The sequence below is a fragment of the Chiloscyllium plagiosum genome, chromosome 32, assembly GCF_004010195.1.
Source record: "Chiloscyllium plagiosum isolate BGI_BamShark_2017 chromosome 32, ASM401019v2, whole genome shotgun sequence".
In the NCBI taxonomy this organism is placed as follows: domain Eukaryota; kingdom Metazoa; phylum Chordata; class Chondrichthyes; order Orectolobiformes; family Hemiscylliidae; genus Chiloscyllium; species Chiloscyllium plagiosum.
The window spans coordinates 41,653,030-41,669,164 of NC_057741.1; the positions used below are offsets into that span (position 1 = coordinate 41,653,030).

General features: G+C 44.4%; 1 long non-coding RNA gene across 1 annotated transcript in view; it reads left to right on the forward strand.

The window, feature by feature from the left end:
* The first annotated feature begins 1,226 nt into the window (after positions 1–1,226).
* LOC122539559 overlaps positions 1,227–16,135 on the forward strand; it is a 24,844-nt gene continuing 9,935 nt past the window's right edge. The window contains exons 1-2 of the long non-coding RNA XR_006309121.1: positions 1,227–1,269; positions 9,496–9,652. This is a non-coding gene — a long non-coding RNA (uncharacterized LOC122539559). The remainder of the gene's footprint in view (positions 1,270–9,495; positions 9,653–16,135) is intronic.

The following is a 16,135-nucleotide window of genomic DNA, read 5'->3' on the forward strand; positions in this document are numbered from 1 at the left end:
AGGCTGGCCATTGCTTACAATATACTCAAAGTTGTATTTGACAGATTTTTGGTCGATAAGGAGTTTGGAAGTTAAGAAGCTTTGACAAAGGGTCAGTTAGACTCAAAACGTCAGCTCTTTTCTCTCCTTACAGATGCTGCCAGACCTGCTGAGATTTTCCAGCATTTTCTCTTTTGGTTTCGGATTCCAGCATCCGCAGTAATTTGCTTTTATGAAAGTTAAGGATAAGCAAGGCGTTATAGGAAGATTCACAAACTTATATCGATTGGAATAACAACCCAAAGAACTCTGGATCGTGAAATCTGACAAAAACAGCAATCGCTGGAGAATCTCAGCGGGTCTGATGGTATCTGTAGAGAGAGAAAGGAGAGTTAACATTTCGATCCAGTGATCCTTTTTCAGGAGGGTTACTGGGCTCTCCCTTCTCTCTACAGATACCATCAGACCCGCTGAGTTTCTCCTGCCATTTCTCTGTTTGTTAATTCTACGGCAGCGATAACCGTCAGACAGGGTTGGCTCGGCTCGGCTCGGCCCTCCTCTCCTCTCCCGGGCCCCAAACCGTGTGTGGCGCGGGGTTATTGAGCACCCACCTCCCTCCGCCGGGCCCCTTACCTCCGCCGGGCCCCTCACCTCCGCCCGGGCCTCTCTCCTCTCCTCTCCGCTCCGCTCCGGGTCCGTCCCACATTTCCTTCCCCCCGCCGCCCCTCCTCCCGGATGGTTCCGCCCGCTGACACGGTGACGTGGAGCCATTGCCATGGCGCCCGCGGCCTACTCTCGGCCTGAAGCCTGTTTTCCTGCCTGACTCTAATGGCGCTGACCTTCCTTTTGTTCCATTTGACAGAAAGCGCAGTTACACACAGTGTGATAGGTTGAAGAGACTGATAAAAAGTATACATATATTGGCTTTATAAACAACTGCGGATTGTCCACCTTTGTGAAGTGTATGCGAACCCCATCCTTTTGGAAGGATGTCAAGTTTTGTTAAAGATGTAGAGGAAGATGAAGTTCTGAATGTAAAGAGACTGTCCCTAACAGAGAAATCTGGGGAGATTTATTGTAGATGTTGAAAGTTATACCAACAGTTTCCAGAGGCAGAAAGCTGGAGGGCACCAATTTGACTTGATTTACAAAACAACCCGAGGAAACTTTTATTGTAAAATAAAACAAAGAACTGCGGATGTTGAAGATCTGAAACAAAAACAAAAATAACTGGAGAAACTCAGCAGGTCTGGCAGTATCTGTCAGAAGAAGACAGAGTTAACGTTTCAAGTTCAGTGAACCTTCAATTTCTGTTTGAATTTGTTTTATTGTCCAGTGAGTTGTAATTTGGAAATTCATATCCAAGTGGAAGCAGATTCAATAATAACTTTTTCAAAAAGAATGAGTGAATACTTAAAGGCAATAAAAAATGGAGAAAGAATAGAATCCTCGGTGACCTCGGTGGTGGACAGGTTGTTGGAGGGAATCCTGAGGGACAGGATGTACATGTATTTGGAAAGGCAAGGACTGATTAGGGATAGTCAACATGGCTTTGTGTGTGGGAAATCACGTCTCACAAACTTGATTGAGTTTTTTGAAGAAGTAACAAAGAAGATTGATGAGAGCAGAGCAGTAGATGTGATCTATATGGACTTCAGTAAGGCATTCGACAAGGTTCCCCATGGGAGACTGGTTAGCAAGGTTAGATCTCATGGAATAAAAGGAGAACTAGTCATTTGGATACAAAACTGGATCAAAGCTAGAAGACAGGGGTTGGTGTTGGAGGGTTTTTCAAACTGGAGGCCTGTGACCAATGGAGTGCCACAAGGATCGGTGCTGGGTCCTCTACTTTTTGTCATTTACATAAATGATTTGAAGCTGAAAATGTGTTGCTGGAAAAGCGCAGCAGGTCAGGCAGCATCCAGGGAACAGGAGAATCGACGTTTCGGGCATAAGCCCTTCTTCAGGAATGATCATTGTATAACCACTAGATCCAGTTGTGTTGTGCATCTGCCAAAGAGTTATCTTAATGTATAAAGACATGGTACTAATGTACATCCTTCTACATATTTATCAGAACAGGTTTCCTACTCTTTAGAGGGAAAATCTAGGATATTGTATTATTGCACAGATCTCAGAAAGGCAATCTACATTTAAGACAGCGAGATGAGATCATGATATGTGAGCAATCGTATAATTGGTCTCCATCTTTCTGTACATTCAGTTGGTAGTCAACATGCTAGCCAATCTGTTAGTCAGCCAGTCAACCATGTATGTTATAGTAATTAAGGCTGAAATGCAAGTCTGAGCAGCCATATCAGTATTACATAACTAGTTGAGTAAATTTCCGCATTTCTGACTCCATATAAACATGACTGGTATACATTAAAATTTAGAAAACTACATAGCACATTAATGTCCTTCCATGTTTTAGGCTTTTAGAGCCTTGCTAGACTATCTTCTTAATGGCCCCTTGAGAGTGACGATGGTGTGCTTCCATTCCAATTTGATGAGCTGTGAGATATCTAATAGGTCCACTGTGCAATCTGCAGACTCTGCCAAATGTGGGGCGGTGACGTTTGAAGATATGGGTAGATGGGTTGGAAACTGCTTTAGCAATGAGGAATAAATGTTGACCAACTTTAAACATCAAAGCCCAAGATGGCTGGTGTTTTTATTCTCCCAAAAATAAATAAATCTACTTCACCACCATCCCCACACACCCCAACATTCCCTCAAAGTGGCAAGGCTGTGTATTTGTGCAGTTATTCCGAGGTTCTACCTGCAGTGATCGGTCTCAACACGCCATTGTGGCAATGACTCCAGGTTACAGATGGCTACTGCCATGTATGGACCTCAGAGGCTCTCTCAGCCGGAAAGAAAATCAGCCCCTACTCCTCCTCACTCCCCATTCCACTCGTAGTTTAATTTCATTGTCCCTGTCTCTTTGTAGTACAGAGTTGAGATGAACTATTGGTTTGGATTGTTTCAAAATAACAAAACTGTTTATAGCATTATTACAGTCTAAGTCTAATGTGTCATAGTTGTTAGGAAACTTCAATTGAGGTTTAAAACTCTCCTGGAGGAGTTGCAGCTTTTGATATTTCACAACATAAAAGCCTAATAATGGGCATCCTGTTAATGGAAACAGTTGGTCAGACACTAATTAACTCCCATGCATTCCACAGGATTTGCAAAGTATGAGTGATGGGGTGAAGGAACATTTCTGTTCTACAGTGAGTTATTGGTCGTGTTTCTATTAGAGGCTTCTGCTAGATACAAAGCCCATATTTACTGGTGGTAATGATAGTGTCAAGATGCTCTATTAGTAGGTCCATAAGCACTGGTGTAGATGAGTTTGTGTCTAATTGTAAATCCTAACATGGTAAATTACAACATTAAAAAGGCATCTGGATGGGTATATGAATAGGAAGGGTTTAGCGGGATATGGGCCAAGTGCTGGCAAATGGGACTAGATTAGGTTAGGATATCTGGTCAGCATGGACAAATTGGACTGAAGGGTTTGTTTCCGTACTGTATACCTCTTACTCTATGAACTTAAAAGGTTTGCTATCTTGAGATAGAATTTTCCCTTCTGAGAGTGGTGAGTGAGATGACTTAAATCGGCTGAGATTCTAGATATCAAATCCTCATGTCAAGAAAATCTCTCCCAGACTAGAGGAGTTCAGGACCTCCCTGTTGTGTGGTGAGAAGCTTACGTTCATGCATTTGCAGCTCATTAATATCTCAAATCATCCTAGCAATGTTCCAACTTCCAACTCTCCTCTCTTCTATCAAGAAATCTGACGGCATACAAACTTGAGCAGCAAAACATAGTAGGTTCCTCCAACTTGTGCTGATAGACAAGATGTGAGCATAAGGAATGATCATGCCGGCCATTGGCTTCTGTTTACATGAAACAGCTTTCTCTTTACAAGGCCCTGTGTTGTGAATGATCATGCTGTTCCTAACCCTTTAAACCATGTAGTTCATAATTGGAAAATATCCAGCCTCACAACTCATCAGACTTGGTCTCGGCCCAACTCTGTCACTTAATGGTAAGGTCCTAGGGAGTGTTGCTGAACAAAGAGACCTTGGAGTGCAGGTTCATAGCTCCTTGAAAGTGGAGTCGCAGATAGATAAGATAGTGAAGAAGGCGTTTGGTATGCTTTCCTTTATTGGTCAGAGTACTGAGTACAGGAGTTGGGAGGTCATGTTGCGGCTGTACAGGACATTGGTTAGGCCACTGTTGGAATATTGCGTGCAATTCTGGCCTCCTTCCTATCAGAAAGATGTTGTGAAACTTGAAAGGATTCAGAAAAGATTTACAAGGATGTTGCCAGGGTTGGAGGATCTGAGCTACAGGGAAAGGCTGAACAGGCTGGGGCTGTTTTCCCTGGAGCGTCGGAGACTGAGAGGTGACTTTATAGAGGTTTACAAAATTATGAGGGGCATGGATAGGATAAATAGAAAAAGTTTTTTCCCTGGGGTTGGGGAGTCCAGAACTAGAGGGCATAGGTTTAGGGTGAGAGGGGAAAGGTATAAAAGAGACCTAAGGGGCAACGTTTTCACACAGAGGGTAGTACGTGTATGGAATGAGCTGCCAGAGGATGTGGTGGAGGCTGGTACAATTGCAACATTTAAGAGGCATTTGGATGGGTATATGAATAGGAAGGGTTTGGAGGGATATGGGCCGGGTGCTGGTCGGTTGGACTAGATTGGGTTGAGATATCTGGTCGGCATGGACGGGTTGGACCGAAGGGTCTGTTTCAATGTTGTACATCTCTATGACTCTAGTCCAAAGATGTGCAAGCCAGGTGAATTGGCCATGCTAAATTGCCCATGGGGTTAGGTGCATGAGTCAGGGATAAATGTAGGGGAATGGGTCTGGGTGCGTTACTCTTCAGAGGGTCGGTGTGGACTTGTTGGGCCGAATAGCCTGTTTCCATACTGTTGAGATTCTAATTCTAATCGATGATTTTAGAACTCAGGTGCCAGGCAACAAAGAATAAAACTGGAGCTAGTCCCTAATTTACATGGAACAGCGACACAGATAGAATTCCTACAAAATCCAACCACCATAATGAACCTGTTCAGGGGTATAATGACAACTCCATAACTATCACATCCAGACGCGAGACCTGAACGTGAGCTTTCTAGGCTAAAGATAGGAATATTACTATTATACCACTTTATAAAATTTTAGTCAACCTGTTCAGACCTATTATGACATTGGAACAGACAAACTGGCTGGTTTCTCTGGCTGTAGATATAAATCCAAGGCGATATGTTGTCCCTGCTTGATACCAAGGTTAGGAATGTTGGTGAAGAACAGCAGAGGTCTCTTAGGGAAAGAGTGAACAGCCATTGGTCCTGTTCTATATTGATACCAGTGCGGCATGAGCTCTTGCAGGCTCATGAGAGTGTTAGATCTAACAAACTGGAACTGAAAAGTATTAATCTCTGGGTTACTTCCAATACAAAGTATAAGTATGTATCGACATAGGAGGATGATGCATGGCTGGGAAGATGCCACAGAAGTTAAGGCTTTAGATACTTGGGACATTGGGACAGGTTCTGGAGAAACTGAGATCAATGCTGGCCAGATGAATTGCACCTGAACAGAACTTGGACTGAATTCTTTTGGAGGTGAATTGCTGGTACTGTGGGGGAGGGTTTAAACTGAGGCAAATATATGGAAACTTAAAGATAACATTAGAGAAGAACAATAAGGTGTAGAGAAAATTGGAAGAGACAGCAATGGAGTAGGAAATAGTAATGCATTTGTTGGGATCAATGTATCTGTATATTTGGATGATGTTGTTGAGTGGCAGTATGTAAATAAGAAATAGGAACAATCTAAGGATAGATCCTTGAAGATGAGGGGCTGGGGTGACATTAGAAGTTTTGGTGTAGAATGGAAAAGGAAGCCACTGATGGCTGCCTGCCTGGATAACAATAGAGCCAAGAGCCAGCCAGCTGGCTGGTGGAGATGGTTGGAAAAGGGTGATTTGATGAAGGGTTTTTGCCCGAAACGTTGATTTTCCTGCTCCTTGGATGCTGCCTGACCTGCTGTGCTTTTCCAGCACCACTCTAATCTAAAAGTGTAACAAGCAATCAATAGGTAAGCAGGATGAGAAGAACTCATCAGAGGTTAAAGTTCCCAGACCAATTACTTGAACAGATTGTATGTAAAGGGTCAGGAGTCTAAGTTCAGGCATAGCAGAAATGGGTCAACTATGAGAGAGGGGCAGTCAACACAGGATTGAGGGTCAAAAACAGAAGTTGCAGGAAAAGCTTAGCAGGTCTGGCAGCAGCTGTGAAGAGAAATCAAAGTTCACGTTTCAGGTCAGATGACCCTTCAACTAAACTGATGGTGAGAAGCTAAAATTTGAATTTAGGCTGTTGTCAGAAGCAACAAGTATATGTAGATTTTTATTAACCACAAAATGGCTGCAAGTAATGATTTGACTCTGTGAACTTGAACTGATGCTTTGTATTTGGAGATAAGAGAAAACAATGGATTGTTCATAATATGAATCATAAGACAGTGATTTGGTATTCGAACAAACCTTGAACTGCTAGCATGAGATGGTGATCTATATAAAGTAAGAACCCTTTCCCAGGGAATATCATTGGATTAACCTTCCTGATTTTCCTGCTCCTCGGATGCTGCCTGACCTGCTGTGCTTTTCCAACACCACTCTAATCTCGCCCCTGCTGGAAATCCTTTCATCTTATATGTGATTGGTCCTTTCCTGTAATTAAGGCTGTACTATCTCTTAAAAAACATATAATAATGTGTAATTTTCAAATGTAATTGAGCCATTTCTCCACAGAACACAGAAGCTTTTAACCTCTGTGGTGCTGGACAAATCTGCGTCAGGATGCTTTAATTTATTAAACTGGTAGCCTTGCTTTAAACAGACTGTACTTCTAGGGATTCTTTTAACTGATCCCGAGACTGAGAGGCCCAGCAAGGGGGTCTAGATTTTCTATGGTAGCTATGAAAATGTTGGTTTGTATACAGAAGAAAGGGTGAGGGTGGGGGTGCGGGTGGGGATGGGGGGTAAAGAGTAAACAATAGGTAGGGATACAGCCCAAAGAGAGAGAAGTGTTGGACAGAGAAAGGAGTGGCTGGGAGGGTGAATAGCTGTTAATGGAGAATGTTAGTGCCTAACAATGAGTTGTGTGTAATGGCAGACTATGTAATAATAAGGCTGTGTGTGTGTGTCTCTTAATTATTGAAGTCAGTATTGAGTCTGGAGGGTTGCAGGGACCCAACTGGAAAATGAGATGTTGTCCTTCTAGCTTGCTCTGAGCTTTGCTGGAGCAGTGCAGCAAGCCTGAAAGAGAGATGTTGCCAGAAAACAGGGTGGTGTGTTAAAATGGCAAGAACTGGAAGCTCAGTGTCTGTTTTTGCGGGCAGAACGTAGATGTTCTGTGAAGCCGTCACTCAGTCAATTCTTTGTTTCCCAGTGTAGAGGAGCCACATTGTGAGCAGCGAATGCAGTACACTAGATTGTGAGAAATGCAGGTAAAGTGCTGCTTCACCTGGAAAACGTTTGGGTCCTGGATACTGAGGAGGGAGGAGGTAAATGGGCGGGTGTTACAGTTTGTATGGTTGTAGAGGAAGGTGCTGTGGGGAGGATGATGGGAGTGGAGGAAGAGTGGACCACACTGTCCTGGAGGGAACGGTCCCTGTGGAAGGTGGACAAGGGAGGGGAGGGGAACATATGTCTGGTGGTGGCATCTGACTCGATGTGACGGAAATGGCGACTGATGATCTTCTCGATGTTGGTGGGATGGTAGGTATTGCTGGATGGAAGAGAGAGTGAAAGTGCGGGAGATCAGTTGGACCTGATTGAGGGTCCTGTTGACAATAGTGCTGGGCAATCCTCGGTTGAGGAAGAAGGCAGACATTTCGGAGGCTCCCTTTCAAAGTTGGCCTCATCAGAACATTGGAGAAGCTACAGTGGAGCCCAGTAGGGAACAGTCAAGATTAGAGTGGTGCTGGAAAAGCACTGCAGGCTAGGCAGCATCCGAGGAGCAGGAAAATTGACATTTCGGGCAAGAGCCCTTCATCAGGACTCTAATCTCCAGCATCTGCAGTACCCATCTCTGTCCACTAGGGAGCAGGCAATTCTGGATTTTGTGATGTGCAATGAGATTTAGAGAGCTGAAGGTGAAGGAGCCCCTCGGAGGCAGTGACCATAATATAATAGAATTCACTTTGCAGTTTGTGAGGGAGAAGCTTGAATCAGATGCAACTACAAAGACATGAGGGAGGAGCTGACCAGAGTTGATTGGAGGGACAACCTAGCAAAGAAGGTGGTGGAACTGCAATGGCAGGTGCTTCAGGGGGTAATTTGGAAGGCCCAGCAGAGGTTCATCCCAGGAAAGAAGAAACATAGTAAGGGGAGAGTGAGGCAACCATGGCTGACGAGGGAAGTCAGGCACAGCAAAGAAGCAAATGAAAAGCACATATGTGCTAAAGATTAGTGGTAAACCATAGAACTATGAAGCCTTTAAAAATCAGCAAAGGGTAATTAAAAAGCAATAAAGGGGTGGAAGATGAAATATGCTGCCTGGACTGGAGATAATTAGATTACCTACAGCGTGGAAACAGGCCCTTTGGCTCAACAAGTCCACACTGACCCTCCGAAGAGGGACTCATCCCCCCTATATTTACCCCTGACTAATCCACATAACACTACAGGCAATTTAGCATGGCCAGTTCACCTAGCCTGCACCTTTTTAGACTGTAGGAGGAAACCCACACAGACACTGGGAGAATGTGCAAACTCCACACAGACAGTTGCCCGAGGCAGGAATTGAACCTGGGTCCTTGGCACTGTGAGGCAGCAGTGCTAACCACTGAGCCATCATGCCACCTGTAATGTCTTATGAAGATTGGTTGAGGGAACTAGGGCTTTTCTTATTAGACTGAAGAAGGGTGAGAGGTGACTTGATAGAGGTGTGCAAGATAGGTAAAAACAAGAACTGCAGATGCTGGAAACCAGAGTCTAGATTAGAGTGGTGCTGGAAAAGCACAGCAGATCAGGCAGCATCCGAGGAGCAGGAAAATTTACGTTTCAGTGCCCGATATGTCGATTTTCCTGCTCCTCGGATGCTGCCTGAGGTGTGCAAGATGTTGAGAGGCATAGATAGGGTGGATAGACAGAGATGTTTTCTCATGGCAGAAATGTCTAACACAAGGTAATTGCAGGAAGGTTTAGGGGAGATGTCAAAGGTAGGTTCTTTACACAGAGAGTGGTGAGTGCGTGGAACGCACTGCCAGGTGTGGTAGTAGAATTAGATACATTAGGGACATTTAAGCGACTCTTGGATCGGCACATAGATGATAGTTAAATGAGGGGTATGTAGGTTAGTCTGATCTTAAAGTAGGATAAAAGGCCAGCACAACATGAAAGGTGGAAGAGCCTGTACTGTTCAATGTTCTTTGCAAGCAAAGCTACCTAGTAATATAAAAGAAAACTATAACATTTATTTTAGATATCTGAAAGGTAAGAGTGGACATTTAATCGCTGGAGAATAAAGCTGGAGATGAGGTAACGGGAACAGAGAAATGGCACAGGAATTGAATTGCATCAGTTTTCACAGTGGAAGACACCAAAACAAGCCAGAACCTCAAAAGATTCAGTGGGCAGAGGTGAGTGTAGTTGCCATCATGTAGGAGAAGGTGATGGGGAAGCTGAAAATTCTAAAGGTGGATAAATCTGGACTGGATGGACTACACACCAGCATTGTGAAGGAGATAGCTGAGGAGATTGTCCAGGCATTGATGGTGATCTTTCAGGAATCACTGGATTCATGGAGGGTCTCAGAGGACTGACCAGTGGCTAATGTAACACCGCGGTTTAAGAAGGGATGGAGACAGAAGGCAGGAAAGTATAGGCCAGTTAGCTTAACCTTGGTCATTGGTAAGATTTTAGAGTACATTATAAAATGTTAAAAATCACATAACACCAGGGTATAGTCCAACAGGTTTATTTGGAAGTACTAGCTTTTGGTAGAAGGATCAGCGCTCCGAAAGCTTGTACTTCCAAATAAACCTGTTGGACTATAACGTGGTGTTGTGTGATTTTTAACTTGTCCACCCCAGTCCAACACTGGCACCTCCACATCATTTATAAAATGTGAGTTTGTAGAGTATTTGGAAGTGCATGGTAAGATAGTGCTGAGTCAGCATGACTTTGTCAAGGGGAGGTTATGTCTGAGAATTCTGTTAGAATTCTTTGAGGAATCAATGAGCAAGTTAGACAAAGCAGAGCCAGTGGACTTGGTCTATTTAGATTTCTAGAAAGTCTATGACAAAGTGCTGCACAGGAGGATGAATCAGATAAGAGCCCATGGTATTAAGGGCAAGGTACTAGTATGGGTAGCAGATTGGCTGACTGGCAGAAGTCAGAGAGTGGGAATAAAGTGGTCTTTTTCAGAATGGCAGCTGGTGACTAGTGGAATTCCATAAGAGAAAGTGAGTACTGCAGATGCTGGAAGTCAGAGTTGAGTGTGGTGCTGGAAAAGCACAGCAGATCATGCAGCATCCGAGGAGCAGGGCAGATGCTGGAAGTCAGAGTTGAGTGTGGTGCTGGAAAAGCACAGCAGATCAGGCAGCATCTGAGGAGCAGGAGAAGCAACATTTCAGGCATAAGCCCTTCGTCAGGATTCCTGAACTCTTGACTCTGATCTCTAGCGTCTGCAATCCTCACTTTCTCCTACTTGAAACACTACAGCATACAAGCACAGAGAAATGCAGTGAGTAGAATGGTGTGGACAAGATGGGCCAAAGGGCCTCTTTCCATGTTGACCTGATGAGCTACATTTGAGTGCGCCAAAAGCAATGGCCGTAAAGATAGTGGATGCATTGGTGGCTATATTTCAAAATGTATAGATTCTGCAATGCAGCCTGTTGATGAGAAGGTTGCAAATATAACCTTACTGTTTAAAGTCAGAAGTGATATGACACCAGGTTATAGTCCAACAGGTTTATTTGAAATTGCAAGTTTTTGGAGCACTGCTCCTTTGTCAGGTGAAGTTCTCTGGTCGCGTTAAGGGTATCTTGAAACCTCTCAAGCTATGGATTAGAGTGGTGCTGGAAAAGCACAGCAGGTCAGGCAGCATCCAAGGACCTCTCAAGCTATGTCAAGGGCAGCTTGAAACCCATTGTATAAGGAATCCCCAGCTGCTGTCGCAACACTACAGGCTTCTTACAGAAATTAAAACAAAACTTTACCTGACAAATAAGCAGTGCTCCTAAAGCTTGTGATTTCAAATAAACCTGTTGGACTATAACCTGGTATCATGTGACTTCTGACTTTGTCCACCCCAGTCCAATGCCAGCACCTCCACATCCTGCTTATTATTTAAGCAAAGGGAGAGGGTAAGACAGAAAAAGGGGAACTAGAGCCCTTTTAGCTTGACAGCAGTTGCAAGGAAAATACTAGAATCTTCCAAAGGATATGATAAGCTAACACTTTGAAAGTAATGATTCTGATTGGACAGATCTGAAGGGGGGATAGCATTTTTGACAAATCTGTTGGCAGGTTTTCTGAGAATATAAGTAGACAAAGGGAATCGGTGGATTTGGGATATTTGATTTCCAGAAGGCTTTCAATAAGGTCCCACACAGAAAATTAGTAATTAAAAAAAAGTACAACGGATTGGGACATGATTACCCTGTACTGGAAAGAGCAGATTGTAGGAATAAATGGGTCACTCTCAGGCTGATGGGCTGTGACAAGGATCAGTGCTAGGGTCCTAGTTGTTCACAATCTCGACTGATAATCTGGATGTGGGGACCCAATGTAATCTCTCCAAGTCTGCAGATGACAAAACTAGGTGGGAATGTGTGTTGTGAGCATGAGGCAAAGGGGCTTTGAGGGGATCTGGCAGATTGTACCTGGTATAATTTGTACAATGTTTGTCCCTTTACTTGAGGAGGCATGTAGTTGCATGAGAGGCAGCTTGGAGGAGGTTGACTGGATTGATTCCAGAGGATCTTGTCTTATGAAGAGATGACATAGTGGAGCCGGTGTTGGACTGGGGTAGACAAAGTGAAAAATCACACAACACAAGGTTATAGTCCAACAGGTTTATTTGGAAGCACTAGCTTTCAGAGCACTGCTCCTTCATCAGGTAACCATTTGGCCCATCTGACCCTCCAAAGAGCATCCCACCCAGACCCAGACCACCCATATCCCATTCCTGTAACCCTGCATTTCCCACGACTAATTCACCTTCCTGCACATAGAACATAGAACAACACAGCACAGAACAGGCCCTTCGGCCCTTGATGTTGTGCCGACCTGTGAACTAATCTAAGCCCATCACCCTACACCATCCCATCATCATCCATGTGCTTATCCAAGGACTGTTTAAATGCCCCTCATGTGGCTGAGTTGACTACATTGGCAGGTAGAGCATTCCACATCCTTACCACTCTCTGAGCAAAGAACCTTCCTCTGACACCTGTCTTAAATCCATCAACCCTCAATTTGTAGCTGACGTCATCATCCTAGGAAAAAGACTTTCACTGTCTACCCTATCTAATCCTCTGATCATCTTGTCTCTCTCTATCAAATCTTCTCTTAGCCTTCTTCTCTCCAATGAAAACAGACCCAAGTCTCTCAGCCTTTCCTCATAAGACCTTCCCTCCAGACCAGGCAACATCATGTTACATCTCCTCCGCACCTTTCCCAATGCTTCCACATCCTTCCTGTAATGGGGCAACCAGAACCAATATTCCAAGGGCGGCCATACTAGCATTTTGTATAGTTGCAGGGTGACATTACATCTCCGGAACTCAATCCCTCTACCAATGAAACCTAATACACTGTATGCCTTCGTAACAGCACTATCAACCTGGGCGTAACTTTCAGGGATCTATGTACATAAACTCCAAGATCCCTCTGTGCATCCACACTACCAAGAATCTTTCCATTGACTCAGTACTCTGCCTTCCTGTTGTTCTTAGCAAAGTGCACCACCTCACATCTATCTGCATTGAACTCCACTTGCCACCTCTCAGCCCAATTCTGCAATTTTTCCAAATCCTCCTGCAACCTGCAATATTCTTCCAAACTGTCCACTACCCCACCGACTTTAGTGTCATCTGCAAACTTACTAATTCATCGACCTATGCCTGCGTCTAAGTCGTTTATAAAAATGACAAACAGAATAGTCCCAAAACAGATCCTTATGGCACGTCACTGGTAACTGGACCCCAGGCTGAATATTTTCCATCATCGACCACTTGCTGCCTTCTTACTGTTTGTGGGCGGCATGGTGGCACAGTGGTTAGCACTGCTGCCTCACAGCGCCGGAGATCCGGGTTCAATTCCCGCCTCAGGCGACTGACTGTGTGGAGTTTGCACGTTCTCCCCGTGTCTGTGTGGGTTTCCTCCGGGTGCTCCGGTTTCCTCCCACAGTCCAAAGACGTGCAGGTTAGGTGAATTGGCCATGCTAAATTGCCCGTAGTGTTAGGTAAGGGGTAAATGTGGGGATATGGGTGGGTTGCGCTTCGGCGGGGGCGGTGTGGCCTTGTTGGGCCGAAGGGCCTGTTTCCACAATGTAAGTAATATATATAATCTAAATATAATCTACAGAAAGCCAGTTTCTAAACCAAACTGCTAAATCACCCTCAATCCCATGCCTCTGCATTTTCTCCAACAGCCTACCATGTGAAACCTTATCAAAGGCTTTACTGAAGTCCATGTGCACCACATCAACTACTCTACCCTCATTGACATGCTTGGTCACCTTCTCAAAAACTCAATGAGGTTTGTGAGACATGACCTGCCCTTGACGAAACCATGTTGACTATCTGCAATCAAATTGTTGCTTGCTAGATGATTATAAGTCCTATCTCTTATGATCCTTTCCAAAACCTTTCCTACAACAGACGTAAAGCTCACTGGTCTATAATTAACTGGGTCATCTCTACTCTCCTTCTTGAATAAAGGCACAACATTTGCAATCCTCCAGTCCTCTGGTACTAAACTTGTAGACAATGATGACTCAAAGATCAAGGCCAAAGGCTTCAACATCTCCTCCCTAGCTTCCCAGAGAATCCTCGGATAAATCCCATCTGGCCCCGGGGGCGTGTCTACTTTCACTCCTTCCAGAATTGGTATCTCGTCTTCTTACTAACCTCGATCCTTTCTAGTCTAATACTCTGTATCTCATTATTCTCCTCGACAATACTTTCCTTCTCTTGAGTGAAAACAGATGCAAAATATTTGTTTAGCACCTCTCCGATCTCTACAGGGTCCACGCACAGCTTCCCACTTCTGTCTTTGACTGGCCCTATTCCTACCCTAGTCATCCTTTTATTCCTCACATACCTATAGAAAGCTTGAGGGTTCTCCTTTCTTCTACCTGCTAAAGACTGCTCATGTCCTCTCCTTGCTCTTCTTAACTCTCTCTTTAAATCCTTCCTAGCTAATCGGTAATGCTCCATCGCCTCATCTGAACCATCTTGTCTCAACGTCACATAAGCCTCCTTCTTCCCCTTAACAAGGGATGCAATTTCTGTTGTAAACCACGGTTCCCTTACCTTATCACTTCCTCCCTGCCTGACAGGGACATACCTATCAAGGACACGCAATATCTGTTCCTTAAACCAGCTCCACATTTTGATTGTCCCCATCCCCTGCACTTTGCTACCCCATTCTATGCCTCATAGGTCTTGCCTAATCGCATTAGAATTGCCCTTCCCCCATCGATAACGCTTGCCCTGTGGCATGTACTTATCCCTTTCCATTGTTAAACTAAACATAACCGAATTATGGTCACTCTCTCCAAAGTGCTCATCTATAACTAAATCAAACACCTGGCCTGGTTCATTACCAAGCACCAGATCCAATGTGGCCTCCCCTCTTGTCGGCGCTTCAATATACTGTGTCAGGAAACCCTCCTGCATGCATTGGACAAAAACTGATCTATTCGATGTACTAGAGTTATACTATTTCCAGTCAATGCTGGGGAAGTTAAAGTGCCCCATAATGACCACCCTGTTCCTTTCACTCATACCCAGAATCGTTTTGCCGATCCTCTCCTCCACATCCCTGGAACTCTGTGGAGGCCTATTAAAAAACTCCCAGCAGTGTGACCTCTTCTCTTCTGTTTCTAACCTCAGCCCATCCAACCTCAGAAGACAAGTCCTTGTCAAATGTTCTTTCAGCTACTGTTATACTGTCCTTGGCCACAACTCCCCCTCTTTTACCATCTTCCCTGTTCTTAACAAAAGATCTAAACCCTGCAACTTGCAACATCCATTCCTGACCCTGCTCTATCTATGTCTCCAAAATGGCCACAACATCCCTGGACACTATGGGCAGTTTGGCACAGTTAATTCACCTATGTGCACATCCCTGGACTACAGGCAATTGAGCATGGTTAATTCACCTACCTGTACATCTTTCGTCTGTGGGAGGAAACCGGAGCACCTAGAGGAAATCCATACAGACACAGGGAGAATATGCAAATGCCACAAAGACAGTCGCCAGAGGGTGGAATCGAACCCGCGTCCCTGGTGCTGTGAGGCAGCACTGCTGGCCACTGTGCCATCCCATTTCAAAGTGGGATTGTTTCCAGATTTGTTAACCAAATTCAAATTTCACCATTTGCCATGTGGTGTTCAAACTCATCTTGCTAGTGACTAGCCTGTGCCTTTGGATGGTTAGTTATTCTGCATCTCTCTCTCTCCCCAAACAGATGGTCACTAACTTTTCTGATACCACTTAGAAGGTAAGAAAGCAAGTTGTCAAGAGGAGGTATTGTCTATAATGGGTGAAGTGAATGGGCAAACATGACAAATGGAGCATAATGTGAACCTGGCAAAAGTGAGGACTGCAGATGCTGGAGATTAAAGTCAAGATTGGGACTTCGATGTTGTGACCATTACAGAGACATGGATAGAGCAGGGACAGGAATGGCTGTTGCAGGTTCCGGGATTCAGATGTTTCAGTAAGAACAGAGAAGATGGTAAAAGAGGGGGAGGTGTGGCATTGTTGATGAGGGACAATATTACAGTTGTAGAAAGGGTGTTTGGGGACTTGTTAACTGAGGTAGTATGGGCTGAGGTTTGAAACAGGAAAGGAGAAGGCACCATGCTGGGAGTTTTCTATAGGCC